The sequence below is a fragment of the Pseudophryne corroboree genome (assembly GCF_028390025.1).
Source record: "Pseudophryne corroboree isolate aPseCor3 chromosome 7 unlocalized genomic scaffold, aPseCor3.hap2 SUPER_7_unloc_6, whole genome shotgun sequence".
Taxonomy (NCBI): Eukaryota; Metazoa; Chordata; class Amphibia; order Anura; family Myobatrachidae; genus Pseudophryne; species Pseudophryne corroboree.
In genome coordinates, this window is record NW_026967615.1 from 626,809 (window position 1) to 635,760 (window position 8,952).

Sequence of the window (8,952 nt, forward strand, 5' to 3'; positions counted from 1 at the left end):
ACTTTGCAAAAAGTACATACTGACAAAGGCTAATAAGCATTCATCTAGAACGTTTCCTAGAAAAACTTTAAAAAGTCAATAATCTGGAGAGTTTTTGTAAGAATTTTCTTAAATCAACCAACGAAGAAACACATTGGTACTTTCCCATGATGAGTGAGTGCTTCAGGATCTCTTGCACTTACATGTGCAGCAGAGTACTGCAATGGAAGCATGCTGGGCCCATTACCCAGAGGTAGGCAGATTGAAACTATCCTCTGCTATATGCATTTTTTTTGTTAATTAAAGTAATCCAAAACTGGGATTGATATGTTAGCTATTTTATGTTTACTTAAAGTACAATAACTTTTACCATTTTAATTTGTTTTAATAGTATATTGACAGTATTGTTTTCTTTCAAAAATCCACTTAATTTTCTTTACCCTATTATTAAAATGGTAATTGACAAAAACAAACTACATTGTCACCAGAAGAGCAATACAAAATGTACAAGTGATATATTAAAATCATCTTTCCAGCTTGAATTTCAATGATGCATTAGGGCAACGATTTTGTGAGAAACATCTTCACCCTTAAATAAAGATTTTCTTAATTCCTTACCTGTGTGCTAATTAGATATCACCTTGTTTTCACATTAAACAGACTTCTACATGAGAAAGCAGCAAGGATGCAGTGGCGTTAATGTTTCCTGGTGTCAACCTGTATTATTTCAGTAGACATTGAAATGAGGATGCATCTTGCTGCCTTTCCAATGAAGCAAGTTTAATTTAGTTATAGGTGAAAAACCTTCCCTACAAAGGTGTTAATCAGAGACTTGGCTTTGTGGACACTTTTTAGAGAACAAATTTGTTAGCATAAAAATAAAGGAAGAAAATGAAGAGCTGTTTAATCACTCAATTGGATTTTTCTGCCAGCATATTTTTTTTCTCTGCAACCCATTGCTTAATTGTGCTTCCTAGCTGTTTTTTATAAAATCACTGAATCAAATCTAATTACATCAGAGAAGGCCAGGTACCCTACACCATAAGAGGGGGTTTGAAATTTTGACTTGTCTACTTAAATATCACCAAAACCTGATCACAAGGTCAATTATGTCCCTGGGTGGGATTGAACCACCAACCTTTTGGTTAATAGCCAGACACACTAACCAATTGCACCACAGAGACACTTTGCAAAAGTACATACTGACAAAGGCTAATAAGCATTCATCTAAAACGTTTCCTAGAAAAACTTTAAAAAGTCAATAATCTGGAGAGTTTTTGTAAAATGTTTCTTCCATCCACCAACGAAGAAACACATTGGTACTTTCCCATGATGAGTGAGTGCTTCAGGATCTCTTGCACTTACATGTGCAGCAGAGTACTGCAATGGAAGCATGCTGGGCCCATAACCCAGAGGTAGGCAGATTAAAACTATCCTCTGCTATATGCATTTTTTTTGTTAATTAAAGTAATCCAAAACTGGGATTGATATTTTTGCTCTTTTATTTTTCATTAAAGTACAATAACTTTTACCATTTTAATTTGTTTTAATAGTATATTGAAAGTATTGTTTTCTTTTAAAAATCCACTTAATTTTCTTTACCCTATTAATAAAATGGTAATTGACAAAAACAAACTACATTGTCACCAGAAGAGCAATACAAAATGTACAAGTGATATATTAAAATCATCTTTCCAGCTTGAATTTCAATGATGCATTGGGGCAACGATTTTGTGAGAAACATTTTCACCCTTAAATAAAGATTTTCTTAATTCCTTACCTGTGTGCTAATTAGATATCACCTTGTTTTCACATTAAACAGACTTCCACATGAGAAAGCAGCAAGGATGCAGTGGCGTTAATGTTTCCTGGTGTCAACCTGTATTATTTCAGTAGACATTGAAATGAGGATGCATCTTGCTGCCTTTCCAATGAAGCAAGTTTAATTTAGTAATAGGTGAAAAACCATCCCTACAAAGGTGTTAATCAGAGACTTGGCTTTGTGGACACTTTTCAGAGAACAAATTTGTTAGCATAAAAATAAAGCCAGAAAATGAAGAGCTGTTTAATCACTCAATTGGATTTTTTTGCCAGCATATTTCTTTTTTCTCTGCAACCCACTGCTAAATTGTGCTTCCTAGCTGTTATTATAAAATCACTGAATCAAATCTAACTCTGATTACATCAGAGAAGGCCAGGTACCCTACACCATAAGAGGGGGTTTGAAATTTTGACTTGTCTACTTAAAGATCACCAAAATCTGATAACAAGGTCAATTACGTCCCTGGGTGGGATTGAACCACCAACCTTTTGGATAATAGCCATACACACTAACTGATTGCGCCACAGAGACACTTTGCAAAAGTACATACTGACAAAGGCTAATAAGCATTCATCTAAAACGTTTCCTAGAAAAACTTTAAAAAGTCAATAATCTGGAGAGTTTTTGTAAGATGTTTCTTCCATCAACCAACGAAGAAACACATTGGTACTTTCACATGATGAGTGAGTGCTTCAGGATCTATTGCACTTACATGTGCAGCAGAGTACAGCAATGGAAGCATGCTGGGCACATAACCCAGAGGTAGGCAGATTGAAACTATCCTCTGCTATATGCATTTTTTTTTGTTAATTAAAGTAATCCAAAACTGGGATTGATATGTTGGCTCTTTTATTTTTACTTACAGTACAATAACTTCTACCATTTTAATTTGTTTTAATAGTATATTGATAGTATTGTTTTCTTTCAAAAATCCACTTAATTTTCTTTACCCTATTATTAAAATGGTTATTGACAAAAACAAACTACATTGTCACCAGAAGAGCAATACAAAATGTACAAGTGATATATTAAAATCATCTTTCCAGCTTGAATTTCAATGATGCATTGGGGCAACGATTTTGTGAGAAACATTTTCACCCTTAAATAAAGATTTTCTTAATTCCTTACCTGTGTGCTAATTAGATATCACCTTGTTTTCACATTAAACAGACTTCCACATGAGAAAGCAGCAAGGATGCAGTGGCGTTAATGTTTCCTGGTGTCAACCTGTATTATTTCAGTAGACATTGAAATGAGGATGCATCTTGCTGCCTTTCCAATGAAGCAAGTTTAATTTAGTAATAGGTGAAAAACCATCCCTACAAAGGTGTTAATCAGAGACTTGGCTTTGTGGACACTTTTCAGAGAACAAATTTGTTAGCATAAAAATAAAGCCAGAAAATGAAGAGCTGTTTAATCACTCAATTGGATTTTTTTGCCAGCATATTTATTTTTTCTCTGCAACCCACTGCTAAATTGTGCTTCCTAGCTGTTATTATAAAATCACTGAATCAAATCTAACTCTGATTACATCAGAGAAGGCCAGGTACCCTACACCAGAACAGGGGTTTTGAAATTTTGACTTGTCTACTTAAAGATCACCAAAATCTGATAACAAGGTCAATTACGTCCCTGGGTGGGATTGAACCACCAACCTTTTGGTTAATAGCCGTGCACACTAACTGATTGCGCCACAGAGACACTCTGCAGAAGTCCATACTGACAAAGGCTAATAAGCATTCATCTAAAACGTTTCCTAGAAAAACTTTAAAAAGTCAATAATATGGAGAGTTTTTGTAAGATGTTTCTTCCATCAACCAACGAAGAAACACATTGGTACTTTCCCATGATGAGTGAGTGCTTCAGGATCTCTTGCACTTACATGTGCAGCAGAGTACAGCAATGGAAGCATGCTGGGCCCATAACCCAGCGGTAGGCAGATTGAAACTATCCTCTGCTATATGCATTTTTTTTTTTGTTAATTAAAGTAATCCAAAACTGGGATTGATATTTTGGCTCTTTTATTTTTACTTAAAGTACAATAACTTTTACCATTTTAATTTGTTTTAATAGTATATTGACAGTATAGTTTTCTTTAAAAAATCCACTTAATTTTCTTTACCCTATTATTAAAAGGGTAATTGACAAAAACAAACTACATTGTCACCAGAAGAGCAATACAAAATGTACAAGTGATATATTAAAATCATCTTTCCAGCTTGAATTTCAATGATGCATTGGGGCAACGATTTTGTGAGAAACATCTTCACCCTTAAATAAAGATTTTCTTAATTCCTTACCTGTGTGCTAATTAGATATCACCTTGTTTTCACATTAAACAGACTTCTACATGAGAAAGCAGCAAGGATGCAGTGGCGTTAATGTTTCCTTGTGTCAACCTGTATTATTTCAGTAGACATTGAAATGAGGATGCATCTTGCTGCCTTTCCAATGAAGCAAGTTTAATTTAGTAATAGGTGAAAAACCATCCCTACAAAGGTGTTAATCAGAGACTTGGCTTTGTGGACACTTTTCAGAGAACAAATTTGTTAGCATAAAAATAAAGCCAGAAAATTAAGAGCTGTTTAATCACTCAATTGGATTTTTTTTGCCAGCATATTTCTTTTTCTCTGCAACCCACTGCTAAATTGTGCTTCCTATCTGTTTTTATTAAATCACTGAATCAAATCTAACTCTGATTACATCAGAAAAGGCCAGGTACCCTACACCATAACAGGGGGTTTGAAATTTTGACTTGTCTACTTAAAGATCACCAAAATCTGATAACAAGGTCAATTACGTCCCTGGGTGGGATTGAACCACCAACCTTTTGGTTAGTAGCCGGACACACTAACCGATTGCGCCACAGAGACACTTCGCAAAAAGTACATACTGACAAAGGCTAATAAGCATACATTTAGAACGTTTCCTAGAAAAACTTTAAAAAGTCAATAATCTGGAGAGTTTTTGTAAAATGTTTCTTCCATCAACCAACGAAGAAACACATTGGTACTTTCCCATGATGAGTGAGTGCTTCAGGATCTCTTGCACTTACATGTGAAGCAGAGTACTGCAATGGAAGCATGCTGGGCCCATAACCCAGAGGTAGGCAGATTGAAACTATCCTTTGCTATATGCATTTTTTTTGTTAATTTAAGTAATCAAAACTGGGATTGATATTTTTCCTCTTTTATTTTTACTTGAAGTACAATAACTTTTACCATTTTAATTTGTTTGAATAGTATATTGACAGTATAGTTTTCTTTAAAAAATCCACTTAATTTTCTTTACCCTATTATTAAAAGGGTAATTGACAAAAACAAACTACATTGTCACCAGAAGAGCAATACAAAATGTACAAGTGATATATTAAAATCATCTTTCCAGCTTGAATTTCAATGATGCATTGGGGCAACGATTTTGTGAGAAACATCTTCACCCTTAAATAAAGATTTTCTTAATTCCTTACCTGTGTGCTAATTAGATATCACCTTGTTTTCACATTAAACAGACTTCCACATGAGAAAGCAGCAAGGATGCAGTGGCGTTAATGTTTCCTGGTGTCAACCTGTATTATTTCAGTAGACATTGAAATGAGGATGCATCTTGCTGCCTTTCCAATGAAGCAAGTTTAATTTAGTAATAGGTTAAAAACCATCCTTACAAAGGTGTTAATCAGAGACTTGGCTTTGTGGACACTTTTCAGAGAACAAATTTGTTAGCATAAAAATAAAGCCAGAAAATTAAGAGCTGTTTAATCACTCAATTGGATTTTTTTGCCAGCATATTTCTTTTTCTCTGCAACCCACTGCTAAATTGTGCTTCCTAGCTGTTTTTATAAAATCACTGAATCAAATCTAACTCTGATTACATCAGAGAAGGCCAGGTACCCTACACCAGAACAGGGGTTTTGAAATTTTGACTTGTCTACTTAAAGATCACCAAAATCTGATAACAAGGTCAATTACGTCCCTGGGTGGGATTGAACCACCAACCTTTTGGTTAATAGCCGTGCACACTAACTGATTGCGCCACAGAGACACTTTGCGAAAGTCTATACTGACAAAGGCTAATAAGCATTCATCTAAAACGTTTCCTAGAAAAACTTTAAAAAGTCAATAATCTGGAGAGTTTTTGTAAGATGTTTCTTCCATCAACCAACGAAGAAACACATTGGTACTTTCCCATGATGAGTGAGTGCTTCAGGATCTCTTGCACTTACATGTGCAGCAGAGTACAGCAATGGAAGCATGCTGGGCCCATAACCCAGCGGTAGGCAGATTGAAACTATCCTCTGCTATATGCATTTTTTTTGTTAATTAAAGTAATCCAAAACTGGGATTGATATTTTGGCTCTTTTATTTTTACTTAAAGTACAATAACTTTTACCATTTTAATTTGTTTTAATAGTATATTGACAGTATAGTTTTCTTTAAAAAATCCACTTCATTTTCTTTACCTTATTATTAAAAGGGTAATTGACAAAAACAAACTACATTGTCACCAGAAGAGCAATACAAAATGTACAAGTGATATATTAAAATCATCTTTCCAGCTTGAATTTCAATGATGCATTGGGGCAACGATTTTGTGAGAAACATCTTCACCCTTAAATAAAGATTTTCCTAATTCCTTACCTGTGTGCTAATTAGATATCACCTTGTTTTCACATTAAACAGACTTCTACATGAGAAAGCAGCAAGGATGCAGTGGCGTTAATGTTTCATGGTGTCAACCTGTATTATTTCAGTAGACATTGAAATGAGGATGCATCTTGCTGCCTTTCCAATGAAGCAAGTTTAATTTAGTAATAGGTGAAAAACCATCCCTACAAAGGTGTTAATCAGAGACTTGGCTTTGTGGACACTTTTCAGAGAACAAATTTGTTAGCATAAAAATAAAGCCAGAAAATGAAGAGCTGTTTAATCACTCAATTGGATTTTTTTGCCAGCATATTTCTTTTTCTCTGCAACCCACTGCTAAATTGTGCTTCCTAGCTGTTTTTATAAAATCAATGAATCAAATCTAACTCTGATTACATCAGAGAAGGCCAGGTACCCTACACCATAACAGGGGGTTTGAAATTTTGACTTGTCTACTTAAAGATCACCAAAATCTGATAACAAGGTCAATTACATCCCTTGGTGGGATTAAACCACCAACCTTTTGGTTAGTAGCTGGACACACTAACCGATTGCGCCACAGAGACACTTTGCAAAAAGTACATACTGACAAAGGCTAATAAGCATACATCTAGAACGTTTCCTAGAAAAACTTTAAAAAGTCAATAATCTGGAGAGTTTTTGTAAAATGTTTCTTCCATCAACCAACGAAGAAATACATTGGTACTTTCCCATGATGAGTAAGTGCTTCAGGATCTCTTGCACTTACATGTGCAGCAGAGTACTGCAATGGAAGCATGCTGGGCCCATAACCCAGAGGTAGGCAGATTGAAACTATCATTTGCTATATGCATTTTTTTTTGTTAATTTAAGTAATCAAAACTGGGATTGATATTTTTGCTCTTTTATTTTTACTTGAAGTACAATAACTTTTACCATTTTAATTTGTTTAAATCCACTAAATTTTCTTTACCCTATTATTAAAAGGGTAATTGACAAAAACAAACTACATTGTCACCAGAAGAGCAATACAAAATGTACACGTGATATATTAAAATCATCTTTCCAGCTTGAATTTCAATGATGCATTGGGGCAACGATTTTGTGAGAAACATCTTCACCCTTAAATAAAGATTTTCTTAATTCCTTACCTGTGTGCTAATTAGATATCACCTTGTTTTCACATTAAACAGACTTCCACATGAGAAAGCAGCAAGGAAGCAGTGGCGGTAATGTTTCCTGGTGTCAACCTGTATTATTTCAGTAGAAATTGAAATGAGGATGCATCTTGCTGCCTTTCCAATGAAGCAAGTTTAAATTAGTAATAGGTGAAAAACCATCCCTACAAAGGTGTTAATCAGAGACTTGGCTTTGTGGACACTTTTCAGAGAACAAATTTGTTAGCATAAAAATAAAGCCAGAAAATGAAGAGCTGTTTAATCACTCAATTGGATTTTTCTGCCAGCATATTTCTTTTTCTCTGCAACCCACTGCTAAATTGTGCTTCCTATCTGTTTTTATAAAATCACTGAATCAAATCTAACTCTGATTACATCAGAGAAGGCCAGGTACCCTACACCATAACAGGGGGTTTGAAATTTTGACTTGTCTACTTAAAGATCACCAAAATCTGATAACAAGGTCAATTACGTCCCTAGGTGGGATTGAACCACCAACCTTTTGGTTAGTAGCCAGACACACTAACCGATTGCGCCACAGAGACACTTTGTAAAAAGTACTTACAGACAAAGGCTAATAAGCATTCATCTAAAACGTTTCCTAGAAAAACTTTAAAAAGTCAATAATCTGGAGAGTTTTTGTAAGATGTTTCTTCCATCAACCAACGAAGAAACACATTGGTACTTTCCCATGATGACTGAGTGCTTCAGGATCTCTTGCACTTACATGTGCAGCAGAGTACTGCAATGGAAGCATGCTGGGCCCATAACCCAGAGGTAGGCAGATTGAAACTATCCTTTGCTATATGCATTTTTTTTTGTTAACTTAAGTAATCAAAACTGGGATTGATATTTTTGCTCTTTTATTTTTACTTAAAGTACAATAACTTTTACCATTTTAATTTGTTTTAATAGTATATTGACAGTATAGTTTTCTTTAAAAAATCCACTTAATTTTCTTTACCCTATTATTAAAAGGGTAATTGACAAAAACAAACTACATTGTCACCAGAAGAGCAATACAAAATGTACAAGTGATATATTAAAATCATCTTTCCAGCTTGAATTTCAATGATGCATTGGGGCAACGATTTTGTGAGAAACATCTTCACCCTTAAATAAAGATTTTCTTAATTCCTTACCTGTGTGCTAATTAGATATCACCTTGTTTTCACATTAAACAGACTTCCACATGAGAAAGCAGCAAGGATGCAGTGGCGTTAATGTTTCCTGGTGTCAACCCGTATTTTTTCAGTAGACATTGAAATGAGGATGCATCTTGCTGCCTTTCCAATGAAGCAAATTTAATTTAGTAATAGGTGAAAAACCATCCCTACAAAGGTGTTAATCA

General features: G+C 34.7%; 1 non-coding gene across 1 annotated transcript; it reads right to left on the bottom strand.

Annotated features, from left to right (window-relative positions):
* Positions 1–8,072: 8,072 nt before the first annotated feature.
* Positions 8,073–8,146, bottom strand: TRNAS-ACU (transfer RNA serine (anticodon ACU)). Its single transcript has one exon. It is a non-coding gene; the product is annotated as a tRNA-Ser (tRNA).
* Between the last annotated feature and the right edge of the window lie 806 nt (positions 8,147–8,952).